Source organism: Lepisma saccharinum, chromosome 14 (assembly GCF_977018435.1).
Source record: "Lepisma saccharinum chromosome 14, izLepSacc3.1, whole genome shotgun sequence".
Lineage (NCBI taxonomy): Eukaryota > Metazoa > Arthropoda > Insecta > Zygentoma > Lepismatidae > Lepisma > Lepisma saccharinum.
Window position 1 is genome coordinate 32,492,050 of NC_139242.1, and position 18,125 is coordinate 32,510,174.

The following is an 18,125-nucleotide window of genomic DNA, read 5'->3' on the forward strand; positions in this document are numbered from 1 at the left end:
ACATAGAGCTATGCAGTTTTTTTGTCTGTACTGAACCCAACTGATTAAGCATAAAGATTAGATTTAAAACCCAGGAAATTTTATATAAATACCAAAGCGAGAAATATTAACACACATACACACACACATACACATACACACACACACAGAGTACAGTGCTGAACCCAACTGATATATTTTATCCAGTATAAAGTTTTGAATTGAAACCCAGGAAATATATATAATAAACCAACAACAAAAATGCCGAATCAAAAATATTGCAATCAGTGCAATAAAAATATATTTAGCTCTAATTGGGCCAGACACCAAAAGATTTGTAATCCGGACAAATACAGAACTCCCACAAAAATTTGCCCCAAATGCAATAGAAAATATAGCATGGAATATTTCACATATAAACATAGAGATACTTGCTCTGCACAGTCCCTACAAGCATCTACATCTGGTCTGAAAAGGAAGCATGAAGCACCTCTTAATGCCAGAGCAGCAAAGCAGCCACGCTATGAACCACCCATTCATAGCAGTTTTAATAGCCAATTAAGAGATTATCGGTTTGTATCAGAGCCAAGATGTGGTATTAACAATTTTTTGAACAGTAAAAAACCTGATGTGCAGGCAATTCTAAATGCACAAAATGGCTCTTATAAGCTGTCCCTCAAATTGTATACGCAATATAAGAAGCCAAATGGCACAAAATTTACACAGCCCCACATAACAGAAACTGTACCTGTATATTCAAATACAAATTCAGACAAAATAATAAGCAGTTTGATGGATCAATTGAATATTAAACACTCTGAATTTGCGGCAAAAGAGTCTGGATGGAGCCTATGCGGCTCTTCACACAGGCTCTATGTTAATATTTCTGAATTCAGCCCATTACAAGGTTCTACTTATTTACCATTACCTGATAATATTAAAAACAAACAAGCCGTGGTTAATATAAAAAATACCGACCAGAAATGCTTTTTGTGGTGTATATTAGCTGCTTTGTTTCCAGTTTCAAGGCATCCTGAAAGAATAAGTTATTACAAACAACATGAACATGATTTTGATGAAGCAATGGAGGGTTTAGAATATCCAATGTCTGTTCAGAATATTGATAAATTTGAAAAAAGGGCCAGGGATATCAATGGTAAACAATTATCTATTAATGTATTTATTTGCTCTACTGGCAATTGCCCGATAGCACCTCTCAGAATCAGTACATTTGATGATGATTCTGCTGTTCCGATTGATCTGCTCTTAATTGAAGGGGATGACACATATCATTACACTCTGATACACAGTCGTGAAGCTTTAGTTAGAACACAACTAGACAAATCTAAGACAATATTCAAGTTGTGCAGAAGATGTTTAACTGTATTTGATGGTCAAAAAATGGTGAATGGGGTTCGGGAAGTGAATGCAGAAATTGCTAAAAACAAGTTAATTGAGCATCTGAAATACTGTGGGAACCATAAACCTGTTCATATGGTGATGCCTAATCCAAGTGAGAATTGCAAATTCAAAAAGTTTGAAGCCTTGTCGGAACACCCAGCATATATTGTCTGGGATTCTGAATCAAACCTCAAATCTCTTGCATTTTGTAGCCCAGATCCTGAAGAATCTTCTATTACACCATACCAGCTACATGAACCTTCTAGTTTTTATTATGTGGTTGTACAGGATGGTGTTGTTACTAAAGAATATTCATACATGGGGCCAGATGCCATCAAAATATTTGCACTTAAAATAGAAAATGAGTGCCGTGACATAGCATCTAACATCTTATTAAAATCAAAACCCATGTTGCTTTTAACAGAGAAACAGATTGAGGATTTCAACAATGCAGAAAAATGCCCGGTATGTGATTGTGAATTTTCAGATACAAATATCAAGGTACATCACCATTCTCATACAGATGGTAAATTCTTAATGGCCCTGTGTAATAGCTGTAATATTAAGATCAAGAGACCAAGATTTGTCCCCATATTTTGCCATGGAGCATCCAATTATGATTTCCATCATCTGATCAGATACGAGGGGTTTGAGAAGCAGAATTTAAATATTTTAGCTGAAAATGATGAGAAATATATATCTATTAGCAAAACAATTAAAGTTAATGGTGTTCCAATTCACATGAGATTTCTTGATTCTTACAGATTTTTATCTGCTAGCCTGGCCACACTGGCCACTCAATTATCTGATGATCAATTCAAAATCACACGTGCATTGTTTCCAAATCAGGACCTGAAATTAATTAGGCGAAAGGGTGTATATCCTTATGATTATGCTACAAATTTTTCTAAATTTGATGAGTGCTCCCTGCCTCCACAACATGAGTTTTACAGCAAAATCAGAGGATCCGGAATCACTGATGATGATTATCACCATGCCCAATTGATGTGGAACAATTTAAAATGCAAGACATTTGGTGATTATCACATGGCATATTTGAAACTTGATGTGACCCTCTTAGCAGATATAATGCAGGCATTCAGAAAATCTTCTATGCAAAATTATGGACTGGACCCAATGTATTTTTACAGTGCCCCGGGCCTAGCATGGGCTGCAATGTTTTTAAACACCAAAAAGCAATTGGATCTGATCCAAGATCAAGATATGTATCTGTTTATGGAGCAAGATATAAGAGGGGGGATGGTGCAATGTTCTCAGAGATATGCCAGAGCAAATAACAAGCATATTCCCAATTATGATCCAGAATTACCATCAAATTATATAGCGTATGTAGATGCAAACAGCCTCTATGGTCATGCCATGATGCAAAAACTGCCATATGCAGGGCTTGAGTGGGTTAAAAATTTTAATATTGAGGATCTTCAGGGTTTAGATGACCGTGAACATGGCCTCTACTTAGAGGTTGATATGACAATTCCAAAAAAATTCCACAAAAAATTTTCTGATCTGCCCCCAATTCCCGAGGTTCAGTGCTCACCTGGCTCTAAACAGAAGAAGCTCATGATGACACTGGAGTCAAAACAGGGCTATGTCATACATTACAAGTACCTCCAGTGCCTGATGAAACATGGTGTCCAAGTGACCAAAGTTGGAAAAGTTTTGAGGTTCAGGCACTCAGAATGGTTGAAACCATACATTGATACAAACACGGAGCTTCGAACATCTGCAAAGAGCCAATTTGATAAGAGCTTGTTTAAATTGATGGTTAATTCTGTATATGGCAAAACAATTGAAAATGTCAGAAAACATACCGATGTTAAAATAATTACTGACCCCAGTCTGAGCAAAAAATTGGTTGCAAAGCCTAATTTCAACTACAGAAGAATTTATGGTGAAGATATGGCACTTTTCAACATGAAAAAAACAAAAATTAAGTTTGATAAACCTATTTATGTAGGGGCTGCAATATTGGATTTGGCCAAATTACATATGTTAATATTGTATTATGATGTGTTCAAACCTTTTTATGGTGATAGAGTAAAACTGATATACATGGACACGGATAGTTTTATTCTTGATATTCAAACAGAAGATGTTTATCAAGATATGGCACAGCCTGAATTGTTTCAATATTTTGATACCAGTGAATTGCCAGGCCATTTGAATATTCAACCCCACAACAAAAAGGTGCCTGGCAAGTTAAAAGATGAGACACTTGGTGATGTTATTGTGGAATTTGCTGGGTTAAGTGCCAAGGTGTATAGTTTTAAAACATGTAATGCTGTTGTCAAAAAAGCTAAGGGTATTGGCAAAGTAGCTGTGGAAAAAGAGCTCCAATTTGAAGATTATAAAAATTGCCTCAAATCCCAGAGTTTAATCAGAACATCAGAATCCAGAATTCAGAGTGAAGATCACTTATTGACTTCAAATGTTGTAAAAAAAGTGGCTCTGGACCCACATGATGATAAGAGATGCATTTTATCATGCGGCATACATACTTTACCATGGGGTCATTGTGATTTGAAAAATGGCAATCAATGCCCAATTACAGAGCATGATTTGAAATAAATAAACATGCCTATGAATTTATTTGGGTTCAAAAAACAAGGTATTATGGACCTGCCAACACCACAACCCTCTTCTGATATGCTGTCTAAACTAAGTGGCTTGTTAATTATTCATCTGAACAGCATACTTACAGATATTGATGATGAAACAGGCAAAATATTGTACATATTTAACAATAATTTAAATCATTACCAATTACCTGTGGGTGGGCAATTGCAATTTATTACAACCCCTGAGGGTGATGTTAAAATTTCAGTAGGGAGAAATATTTATAGAATTAAGCACTCAAACATGGTTTCTGGCACTGTTTATACTGTTTCTGCTGGTGACTGCTTATATATTGAGGTCCCTGGATCTTATGACAAGCTTATACCTTTTTTTATAGAATTAAGAATCAGATACTCTATAATAAATAACTACTAAACAAAATGCCTAATGATATTTTTGGCCATACAAGACATGAAGATCACAGTGATGAGATTTTGATGCTTGATGTCAGAGTCAAGAAATTAAGAAGTGATTTACAAGCTTTACAAACTACACTCAATGCCAGTCTTCAATTAGAAATTACAAATTTACAATCACAATGCATGGACCCTCTTCTTAAAATTGATTCTGAACTCAAATTATTGCTTCAGAAATATACTGACCTGGCTACATTGGATAATTTTCAAAGTTTAGAAGAAGCTGTAGCAGCTCTTCAAGCCAAATTTAAGACCCAGGCTAACAACTCTGAGCAATTGAAACAACAATTGGAAGAACAGATAAATAATGTCCAGGCACAGCTCCAAACAATTGTCAAAAGCATAAAATCACAAGAAGATTTTGATCTAGTGATTTCCACTCTAAAAGAACAGATTCAGTCACTCCAAATACCTAATCTGGACCCTCTGAACAATGCCATAGCTGAGGTTAAAGAAAAAATTGAGACACTTGAAAATTTTATGAGCAATTTGCCATCTTCTGATGCTTTGAATGCAATAACTCGGAGTGTTGCAAATATTAAGCTGCAACTTGAAACATATGAAGATTTTGGAAAAATTCAAAGTTCCATAACCCATCTTGAAGGTACAATAGCAGCAGTGCAAAGTGATTTGGCAAATGTACTAGAATCCAGATTGCCTGGGATTGTAGATACCCTCATCAGTGTCCAGCAACAAATCACAAAGCTTGAAAACCTCAACACTGAATCTGAACTATCTTATTTTCATCACTTGATCGATGATATCCAAACAAAACTTGAAATTTTACAACAATCCACACCCTCTCAGGCAGATATAGCCCTGCTCCAAAATGCTATGCAAAATGTGGCTGATGCTTCTGAATTACACAATATGAAATTGGCACTTGAATTTTTGCAAAATACAGTATCAAATCTTCCTACATCACAGGAACTTAAAAATATTAAGAGGGCAGTGAATAGGATATTGAAATCAGAAGATATCAAGAATATCCAGGCAGAGATCAAACATCTCACTCAGACAGTGACCACTCTTCCAACCAATCAACATATTAATGAACTGCATGCCCTGTTTGAGGATATCAGAAGACAGGTCCATGATCTTACAGCTCAAAATTCAAAATTGGCAGTTGTTGAAAATTTGCAGCAAATTGTAGCTAATATCAAGCAACAGCTAGGGACCATGGAATCCAATCAAGCAAATGCTCTGTCTGTTTTTGCCACCCAGCTTCAAGATATTGTGCAACAATACAAAAAACTTGCTGTTGACATAAGAATCAAGCCGGGGCACGATGAGATTGTTAGGACTATCAATGAGCACCTTGAATCTGTAACAAGCAGATTGCTCACAGCAGAAAAAGAAATAACAGGCATAATCGAGAATCCAAAACATTCAGTAATTCTTGAATTGTACAGCATCCCCAACAAAGAATATGATTCTCCATTTACACCAGGAGGCAAAATATATATGCTGTCCCCTGCACAATTTTATTACCAGTTTTTTGTTGGGGGCACATTGAGACCAATCAAGATCAAATATTGGCTTCAGCCACAGGCACACCACTACCCCCACCTTATCAATAACAAATGCTAACAACAAAGTGAAAATCACCAGTGTAGAATTGGAGGATTTTACAGACCCCAATACATTGGAAACAGCCTATACTGAAGATGATGGCACTCTGGAATTTAAAATACAGATAGGGGACAAATTATATTTAGAAAATCCTGCAGTATCAGCTGCTGAACACCCTATAGTTGCAATATTCTTGTTTACATATTATGTCTAGACAAATTATTGTTGATGAATTACACAGACAAGCCAGACATAATTTTAAGAGACTGCCAGTAGTTACAAAAAGCATAGATGATTTATGGCAAAGCGACTTGATTGAAATGGCAAGTGGACAGTTGAAAAACTTAGACAAAATCAACAAGGGCTACAAGTATCTACTCACTGTAATAGACACATTTTCAAAATTTGCCTGGGCTGTGCCACTCAAATCCAAGACTGGGGCATGTGTTACAGAAGCCATCAAAACAATCATCAATCAGAGTGGAAGATCCCCGCGCTATTTGCAAACAGATAATGGCAAAGAATTTTATAATTCAGTGTTTCAACAATTTATTAAAAGCCAGGCAATAAAACATTATTCGAGTTACAGTGACCTCAAGGCCTCAATTGTAGAGAGATTCAACAGAACCTTAAAAAATCTTATGTATAAACAATTTACACTTCAAGGTAATTATAAATGGATTAATATTCTTCCAGAACTTCTACATAAATATAACAACTCGGTCCATTCCACAATCAACATGAAACCCTCTGAAGTAGCTTCATCTGATGAGCAAAAATTGATCAGCACTGTATATTATCCTAGATACCAGCCAACAACAAGAAAGGCCAAATACAAGATTGGGGATCAAGTAAGAATCAGCAAATATAAGCACTTATTCAAGAGAGGCTTTACAAGAAACTGGAGCACCGAATTATTTACAGTGGTTCAAGTTAAACCCGGGACCCTTAACACATATATAATAAAAGATCACCGAGGAGAAATTCTCAAAGGCAGGTTCTATGAACAAGAGCTCAGCAAAACTAAACAGCCTGACACATATCTCATAGAAAAAATCATCCGCAGAAAAGGCAAAAAGTTACTTGTCAAATGGCTAGGACTTCCAGAACACAGCTGGATCGATGCAAACAAAATAATAATATGAGCACCTGGGATGTTATAAAAAGGCTCCCAGAACCTGAACAACAGAATAAGAGAAATGGCAACTTGTTACCTGATAATATTAGGTGTCTTATTGTTGGGCCATCTGCTTGTGGTAAAACTACACTATTGGTTGATAATTTTTTATTGGCACCCAACTGGTTAGACTGGAAAAACAGGCACTTGTATATCTTCTCTAAGAGCTTGGAACAATTAAAATATCAGCAGCTGATGAAGCTATATGATGGACTGGATATAGCCACTTTTGAACCAGATGTTAAGCCACTTGATGAATGTCTCGATAATTCTGTTGTTGTGTTTGATGACATTATATTGGATAATCAAAACAAGGTTAGGAACTTTTTTACACAGGGCCGGCACAAAAACATTGATTGCTTCTACCTGGCACAGACTTTTTCAAAAATACCGAAGCAGCTGATCCGTGACAACAGCAATTTTATATGTATATTTCATCAAGACCATACCAACCTCAAACACATACATGATGAATATGTAGGTGGGGACCTGAGCTACAATGATTTTTCCAGATTTTGCAGCAGGTGCTGGAACCAGGACAGTTATGGGTTTGTCACAATTGATATGACAAGAACACCCAACAGTGGCAAATACAGAAATAAAATCAACAATTTTCTAGACGTAGAGACGTATATAAATAAACATGAAAAGGCCAATCATTGATGATCTTAAGTTAAGAGATTATCTTGTAAAAAGATTTAAGGGATGGAAATCAGAGAACCGAGGAATCTATGAAAAACACAAACAAACAGAACAGCCTATTATTGATGCTATTAGTGAATTAGGTAAGAATATCAAAACTGTTACAGAGCAAAATCAAAATTTGCTCACAGAGCTTGTACCTGTAGCTGCTAGGAACATATTAGATTATCCAATCACCCCACTGTCCAGTATTCATACACCTAGTCCTCCTCGAAGAATTGAGGCTAGTCAGGATCCTATTGAATTGGGTCTTCTTGCTCAAAAATATTTAACAACACCTAAAGACAATAAAGATGAGGTGTTTGGCTTATATGCTGACACAGAGCTTGATGGCAGCATTATTCATAGAATTGGCAATTTCAGAGTAACATTTATGGGAGATGATATAATTGTATATTCAGAATCTCGTCTCGGAGAAAAAGGTGCTTTTGTTAAGTACACCGGAACACCTGGATTGTGGGAACTCATGACCAGGAAAAGGCCTGGCAGCTATACAGATCAAGATTATGAGGATTACAAAGAAATATTAATAAAATCAGATGCTCTATACCAGAACAATGATCCCACACAAAAAAGGGTTAAGTCGAGCAGTGGGGCAAAATACAACAATTTAATCAAGCCCATATGGTCACAAATCAAGACTGGCAGTGGAATCAAACAATACAACACCCTGCCCAAAGAATTTGTGTGGGTTGATGATGTCAGGAAACTTGTAGATAGGCTATTGGTGATAGCTGGGGAGGAAAATGCTGGCAACCACAATTTTTACAATGAAAAGGTTGGAATTATGGACATGATAAGCACCAAATTGTCTAATTTTATAGTGAATGACACTAAGGGGATTGGATATCTCATAAAAATAATTAATACTCTACCACCTAAATTTTGGAATATTTCTGAGGGCCGGGGCCTTGTTAATGACATTATAAACAAGCTGCCATTTGAACTACATATTCCAGGCTATCAATATTGTGGTCCAGGCACAAAATTGGACCATAGATTAAACAGAGGTGATCCTGGTGTTAATCCCTTAGATGCTGCTTGTAGAGACCATGATATTGCATACAACACACATTCTGATCTTGACAAGAGACATGTTGCAGACAAGAAATTAGAAGAGGCTGCATTTGGTAGATTTGTAAGCAAAGATGCTTCTTTGAGTGAAAAAATAGCAGCATTGGGAACCACCATAGCTATGAACACCAAACAAAAACTGGGGTGGGGGTTGTGAATATGTATATAATAAACCTACAATGAAGGCCAAGGGTGTTATGTATCAAGTACCTTATGCAGGTCTCAAATCTCTTAAAACTATTGACAGTCTTTTGACCAAAAAGCAGCGCAAGAAAAAAAATTCTTGTATTGCAAAGGGGCATGGTATGAAATTGTTACTTAGTACCCCCCAATTAAAAAAATTACAGCAATCTAGAAAAAAATCACATGTGGGGGGATTTATATTTACCATCCCTGCCATCTTAGCTGCTCTCGGGGCTGTGGGGAGCTTGGCCGGGGGTTCAGCCGCCATAGCAAAAACAGTAATAGATGCCAAGAAAAATAGGGCAGAATTAGATGAGCAGAAGCGCCATAACCTGGCCATGGAGAAACAAGGCAAAGGTGTTAAGAGAGCCATGAATAAGTTTAAAAAAAACAAGAGCCGCTTACAAACCAAGATATTGAAGCTTTAATCAAGCCACTGGGCATCAAACATTTTAGAGGTGTGTACATGTCTGATTCTTTGCCAGAACAACCACTCAACAAAGAGTGTGGCATTGTTAATTTGGATGAGTACAAAAATCAGGGCACTCACTGGATTTGTTATCTTAAATATTTAAAAAATGAGGCATTTGTGTTTGATTCATTTGGAGGTGTTCCACCTGAAAATTTAATAAAATATCTAAATTCAGCTAATCTTTATTACAATAATGCCCGTGTTCAAAACTTCAAAGATGTTAATTGTGGACATTTGTGTTTATCAGTTCTTAGATATATGTCTCAAATAAATAAACCATCAATTGAAGATTTTCAAAAAGCCTTGTGGTATCTAAAACATCATGGGGGTATTTCATCTCACCAGCCAAAATTCAATATTGAAACTCAAATTGCATGATGATATTGTGTATCCCAAAACAATAGCTCTCAGGGCATTTTATGGCATGTACCTGATCCCCAATATTACACACCACAACAATACAATTGCAGTAGGGGATGAAAAAATTGTCATCACTCCAGGGCAATATAATCTATCCACTTTAAATGCTCAATTACCCAGAGGTGTAGTGTTAAGTCAAAATTCTGTCACTCACAGAGTAGAAATTGTATCTGCCGCAGAAACAGTGAATCTGGGTACTATAGGAGAGCTGTTAGGATTTGAGAACAACACAAAACTTGAAGCAGGCATCAAACACACTGCTATGAATATACCTAAATTCTTAGCCATAGAGACTCTGAATATTCACTGTAATGTGGCTGAGGGTATGATCACCAAATCAAATGGCATAGGCACTCACAAACAAACTGGCATCATTGCAACATTCAAACCTAATTCTGAATTTATGGAGCCCATCATCTACAATCCATCCCCAACATTATATTATCCTGTGTGTCATAATAGAATAGATTATATTGAATTGATGGTCACTAATGAAAAAGAAGAATTAGTTGATTTTGCTGGAGCCACAACAACTGCAATCATAGAGATTAATATTTAAATAAAAATACATACAAGAAGAAAATGGAAAATATTGAGAGTTATGAGCTACAATCTTTCCCCCCAAACAGGAGGACATTTGCAAATTTAAATCAACCCAACACAGAAATTGAGGTTGATCTTGATGTAGGGGATGGATTTATACACCCCCACAGAGCAGATCTATACATCAAATTTGATGTTGTAAAGCTCGATGGAACAGATTATCCGGCAAATTCAAATATAAGACTTGTAGACAATTTTGTGCCGCATCTGTTCTCTGAAATTGAGATCAGAAAGCACGGTGTTGTTATAAACAGAGTGGATTATCCCGGCATTACCTCCACAGCTTTGGCCACACTGAAATTATCCAAAACCGAGGCTTCATACTACAAAATAGGCGGATTTGAAGCTGGTGATAAGATATTATCTAAGAACCACACTGTGCTGTTCCCCATGCGCCTGTTGCCAGGATTCTTCTCAGATTACAAAGAAATTATGTGGAAGGGTGGGTTAAGAATCACATTTAGAAGAGCTGCAAATGATAACAATGCTTTGATGAGGTACAGTACAATAAACCCCACAGGAGAAGCTCTGCCTAATACCCTACCAGATGCAGGCAAATGCATTATTCAGACCATGGAGCTAAGAATCCCTGTTGTTGAGTATGAAGCCAGTTATGGTCTTAAATACAAAGCTGATATAATAAAAAATCCACAAATTCCTCTACAATTTTATACATATCAATGTGTACAGAAGCCCGCATCTGGTACATATTATGAATTTGATGCTACAAATTCATTCTCCAGTATTCAATATGACATGCCTGATTTTGTGGTAGTACTGTTTCAGACTGGGAGACACAATAATCAGGAAAAAAATTCAAGGAAATTTGATAACTGCAACATCAAGAACATATATCTTAAAAATGGCAGAAATGAGGTATTTCCTAGAGAAAATTACAATTTAGACATGTCCAAGGATGACTTCCTCAAATTATATGAAGCTTTTTCGGCTTTCAAGAGGGTCACCACAGGCAATACTGACATGTACTACACACCAGATGAATTCAAAGCACAGAGACCCATGTTTGTAATCAATGCTTCAAAAAGGAAACAGGTTGTGGTGAATGACAGAACAAATATTAAAATTATCTGTGAATTCCATGAAGCATTACCTAATGACACCATATGTAGTGTTATTCTCATAGGAGAAAAATCATATGTTTATGATGTAAGAAATGAGAGAGTCACGGAGCAATTCTAGAAGAATTATATTATTTTTAATACTAGATATACAAATTGAAGCTGGTATCCAATTGAACTTAAACCAGAAGTAAATATGTATGTATGTGTGTGTGTGTGTATGTAGGTGTGAGTGGTCTACTTTTAAGTGTGGCCAAAAAAAATATCAAGATGGGCATATTTTTGACAGGATTATGGACAACAATCTCACAGAAGTACCTTTTATAAGTGTAAGCAAAACAATCTGAGGGGGCTCTTCCTTTCTCATGGAATCCATGATGGCTTTTTTACAAAAATCTTGGATTAGGCAGGGTTCCACACTAGAGCAAAAAGCTCATATGGGCATGTTGAGCTTGTTTTAAGTATAGCCAAACCTGCTTGAGGGGAGCTCTTCCTTTCTCGTCCTGGTTGTATTGTAAATACAACTACTTATGGTTGTTAGTATTTTGTGTCTCCCTCCGTAATCTTACTTCTCGAGTTTCTAGAAGCTGGGAGCAACAACATATTACTTTACGTTACCTGCTAAGCGTCTTGGAAACACTTATTATCTTGTACACATGACTAATACAACTGTTCCGAAATAATATATTTTAATCTTCCGCTATTTTAGAAATGTCATCTCATTTATGCACAATATTAAGTTCAGTCAACACTAATGTGCCAACTTTGATCACAGCAAAAGGAATTTCCATTTTGTTCCATCCATGGCATAAAAAAGGAACATTTCCAGGTCATTATAAAGGTTATTAAATAACCATGCGCTCTCAAAAATGCGTCATACAGTGGAATTGTTTTTGTTTACTGGGACGGTCGTTACAGCATAACTTTAAGGTGAATAGTTGCTTGTTCAGATTTATTATTCTTATGTGCAAGGGCTGAGGCATAAGTCATGGCAACTATATTTTTCTCAAGAGTAAAACGGTGGTACCCTAATATGATCGTACGTCTAGGAAAACACGGCATCGCAGTATGTTGGACACGTCACTAGATGGCAGTGTGGTAAACCGTTGCCATACGGAGGGCAGTGTAATTCTTTGAGTCAATCGCCGTTCCATGACGTGAACAGCGTTCTTGTATAAAGTTCTTCGGGATAGAAGTGACAGAGAATGCCACAGGGAGCTGAGGAAATAGTGTTCCTCCGTAGTATGCGCATCGTTTGTTCTTGTAATGCTAATGTACACTCTCAGACTTGTAAACACATGTGGCACGATGATATCTATAAGGACGTTTTGTTCGCTTTCCCTATCCTAAACCTGGTAAACATGATCTGCATTGTTCACACACTCCACATTACAATACGCTGCCCCCTTCCATTTGTATAGCTCGGATTTTAGTGCAGGTCCCGCATTCTTGCGAATAAAAAAGTAGTTTCCATGACTTATGCACCAACCCTCGTATCTAGACCCCAGCTGAGTGTTGGCTGTATATTGTTACACTGCTGCAGACACGATATTTGTTAAATAAATTAAGAAGGACTGCAAACAAGAAATTTCCTTTCTGCACTGCAGCGCCGCCGTTGTGAATTTACAGAATTACTGTGATGCAAGGCAGAGTGCATTGACTCTGGGCAATATTGTCGCACTTGTGTCCCTCAAGGACTGTATGCAGTTACTGGTCTTGGGGGGAAAAAGAAGGCTGTCGTCCATATGACGGTGGCTTGCCACCAAAACATTCTCCAGCAAGACTTCCAGACGCTCCGAGATTCCAGAACAAGCCCATCCAGAAAGAGGATATGGCGCGTGTAGGCGAACACATATCCTGCTCTCCCGTCTCCACACTCTTATCTATGGCGTCCGCAGGGACCCATCAGGAACCCTTTTCTTTTCTTACGATATGAAGAGCAGGGCGAATTTTCTCTCCGGAGGGGGGGGGGGGTTGGAAAAATAAAGATGGGGGTGAGAACGAGAAAGTGAAAAAAGGAGAAAGGGACGAGAACAGCTTCGAACAGATATAGACCGAGCGGTTGATAGTATGATAGGCACTACGTCAGCAACCCTTGGATCGCCGTATGACGCTGCAAGACACGGGTTGTTGCCCATGCAAGAACAGTCATGCATGAAGAAAGACGCCCCATTCCAGCCTTTTTCCTCTTCTTCTTGCGGGAGCGGCGAAGAGAAGAGACAGCTACTGGACGAATACCCCAAGGGAATCCCTGATAAATGGGGTGCGATAATGCTGGAGAAGAACACGCCTGGAGGCTCCAAAAAAAAAAAGAGGAAAAAAAACCTTTCCGATAAGCTCCATCGTTGACATTCGCTTTCGTTTTTTTCCTCTCTCTCCAAGGATGCTGCGGGGCAAATGTCCGTCTCCAGCTCGTCACTGGAAGCACGGGAGGTTTTTCGTATTGATGGCACCGGAAGGGAAGGTGGCGGCGGACAAAGTGCGCGGTTAGGGACGGTCCTACCTCCGCGAACGTCCACGTTAAAGGAGACTGGCCAGCTATAACGTCGCGAAATATGTTGGAGCTGTCGTCAAGGCACTAAGTACGCCAAGTTTTGTTTCATAATGCTCAGATAGTTTAATCGAGATTACAGTTAAAATGGGGTCTGAACTAGAGATGACCAACTGAGGATAAAATTATATCAGAGTATCGGATAATTTTCTATCCGGATTTCAAATATCCGAATTATCAGGATATCCGAATTTGTATATTATCCGAACAGTTTTATCGTTTATCTGTTTTACGGGATATAACATATTGTTTTTTTCGTCATGTTCGTATTTCACTGTACGTATTTTCTACAAATTCTTCATCAAATCTATACTATAGGCTACGGATATCTTAATTATCGGATTATACGTTGTATTCGAAACGGATATCGGGTAATTTGAAAGCCAGTTATCCGTTATCCGTTTAGACAATTAAATAGTTTGTAAATTTGAAGCTTTTCATTCCATTAAAATTACTCTCGAAAACAAAAATTGTGATCAGAGGTCATGTTAAAGGAGGGTTGTATTTACATCTTTCATTCTTAACTATTTTTTTAAAAAAAATCAGAAGGGACTGTAGCCCCATCAGCTCCCCCCTCTTGCGTGACAAAGGTGTATCGAATTATTCAGACATTGAATATTTTTCTGAGTCAGCGCCGAATTAAAATATTGCGGTATTGGTATCCCCACAACTGTGAAAGGAGTATCTCAACCCCCCTCCCCTCCTCCACAACAATCTACCATAGGAAATCCCTCCTCTGGCATAAACATCAGACATGGCTATCGCTATTCTGAAACAACGACTGCGATCAAATCTTAGAGCACAATGTTACAGAAATCACAAACGAACGCATTCTCTGAACCACAATAGGGAAAGCCTAGTAATTAAGTTATCCCTCCCGGCAAATCTGAAGAAAATTTGCTTGCTATCGGGATTTCAACATGACTGGGACAAAATCCATCTCCATTTAGGGCCCATCTGGCACGCAACAATGGCACCTCTGTTGCAAGCTCATTCTTCTGCATCAGCCGTTCGAATACAACAGATGACAGGCCAGAAACGTTAAAACAAACGAGTTTCGAGCATTGTTGTCGGGACGTTGCTGCGAGATTTGGTTTATTCTAAGGGTAATGACTTCACCGCAGTGTGGCAACTCGTTTAACTTTACGAAATCCGCAATGTTTTATGTTTTTTTTCTCTCACACTGAAATTCATATTTACGCCTGTTCACAGTCGATTATATCATATTGGTACCAGTTAGCCCAAACAATGAAGAACAAAAAAGGCCAATGTCGGGAATAATTCCGTAAAAGATGAATTTTGGTCAGTTGTTAGAACACTACTTTTAGTACAAAATCCCAAAAGTCCCCGCCCCTCCTCGCGGTGCTTCCCCGCAGCGCCCCCCCCAAACAACAATTTCGCAGACTCTCAGTTATTGACTCATATCTCCGTAACCAATGGTCGTAGGAAGGTAATTTTTTTAGTCTTAATCCCCATTAAATGGGCTACAAGAAAGATTCTGTTTAATTTTTCGATAATGTTGGTGATTTTGCCGTAATTTAAATAATAATCTTCAAAAAGTGAAGAGTAGCCAATCGCCATCTGCGTGCTGATGGCCATCATCTCGAAAAGAGTCCGCCATATTGGATATTTTGGATTTGATATATCTCGGGAACGGTGCCACCTGTCAACTTCAGGATTTTTCAGAAATGCTCCAAATAGTGTAAACTTTCATAATATAGCAATAAATCTATTTTTGAAAAATTAAAATAGAGATCTTGTAGAAAAACTCCTCCATTTTATGGCGCATCTTTCATTAAAATATATTAAAACTGATATCGTTTTAAAGCTTATAAATTAGGCTACAACGTTTACTCGAAACAATTTTTTGTCATTTAATTTGTTCAAAAGTTACAAGGCAAAAACTTTAGAAAGTACTAGAAAAAATTCACTTTTGAAGATTATTTTTTTAAATTACGGCAAAATCACCAACATTATCGAAAAATTCTACAGAATCTTTTTTGTAGCCCATCTAATGAGGATTACGATTAAAAAAAGATTACCTTTCTACGACCATTGGTTACGGAGATATTGGTCAATAACTGAGAGTCTGCAAAATTGATGTTTGGGGGGTGGTGCTGGGGGGGGGGGAAGCACCGCGAGGAGGGACGGGGACTTTTGGGATTTTGCACTAGTAGTAGTGTTCTAATAACTGACCAAAATTCAGCTTTTACGGAATTGTTCCCGACATGAAACCTTTATTGACTGGGCTGTCGGTAATGCATCTGACCCCTTGAGGTTGCCAAGGAATTTCGTTAAGGTGGGCTGTGGACTCTGCTCCCATGATTGCGGCTCCTAGGATTCCATCTCTGTTTCTCTCTTTATCAGGCCCGTAGCGAGAGGTAAGTTAGGGCGCCATTCTAGGCAATAGGACAACAAAGAATATGCGACAGAGAAAGTTACACTTAACTGAGATCATTCTGGTAACACATTCTTGCAATCTTCTGTTTCCCAAAGAAGTAGTAATAGTACCATTTAAAGACTTTCTTTCATTCTGGTAACACACTTCTGGAATTTTCTGTTTCCCAAAGAAGCAGTAATAGTACCATTTAAAGACTTTCTTCAGACACATAACTGAAATATTCTAATATATGTGAAACTTTTTCAAAACTATGAATCTTTAAATATAACCTACATTAATTTTAATTAGTTTTTCTTTGTCACATCATTTCAAAATTTGTAAGATTTAAATATTACAAACCATCGCATAAGAAGAAAATATCAAAGGGCGTACATAAAATGTCGGTGCCTGATAATGCGGGGGGAACACCAAACCACAATCCTGCCTATGCTGCCAAAATAACTAGCTACGTGGATGCTCTTTTTCTAATTTCCTTCGATGTTTCTTCTTCTCTGCTTCTCCATATTATTTCTTTTCCTCTGTTTATTACTTTCTCGCCCTTTAATCTTTTATTTTCCTTTCATTTCTCTCTCTCTCTTATTTTTTCTCTATCTATCTCTTTCTATCTTCCATGCTTCTCTCTCTTCACTTCCTAATCTCGTTTTCGCTCTGTCCTCTACGGCAATATTCCTCTGTTCCTCCATTTTCTTTATTTCCCTCTGTTTATTACTCTCTCTCTCTCTCTCTCTCTCTCTCTCTCTCTCTATATATATATATATATATATATATATATATATATATATATATATATATATATATATTCTGTCGCATATTTTATCTTCATTTTTCTCTCTCTCTCTCTCTCTCTCTCTCTCTCTCTCTCTCTCTCTCTTCTTTCTCAATCCTGTTCTCTCTCTTTTCCTTCTCTCTTTCTGTCATTAGCTGTCTCTTTTTGCATTGTCTTCCTCACGTAGCTGTTTACGGAAACCTTCATATCTCAGAAACTATTACAGCTAGAGACCTGTAATAAAATTCATTTTGAAGCTGCTAAAGTGTTCTTTCTAGTATATTTGAGTAGCCTTAGTCCAAAATCTCCTCTTTAGTGCTAAAATTTAGATGAAAATTTGGATAAGAATTGTTACAATCGTACAGGCGAACCATATTTAAATGTGCGCTTGGAATATCTTCAGTCTAATCTTAACAATATTCAACCAGTTGATCTTGACGTGTTAAAACATGGATCTGAACGGAAGGCATTATTACGAGGTACCCCTTCAAGCTTTCCAGAAGGGTATTCCTATGTTTCTGACGTTCCCACAAAAACTTTCTTCCCTTCTCCTCCACCCTTTTCAGGAAGAGGAAGAAATCTGGAGAAAGAAACAGCATCCAATCAAAGAGCTAATCTCCAGCCATCCTTTTTCTTCACTGTCAAAGAAAGACGTCAAAGATAAGCGAGGATAAAAGAACAGAACAATGCGA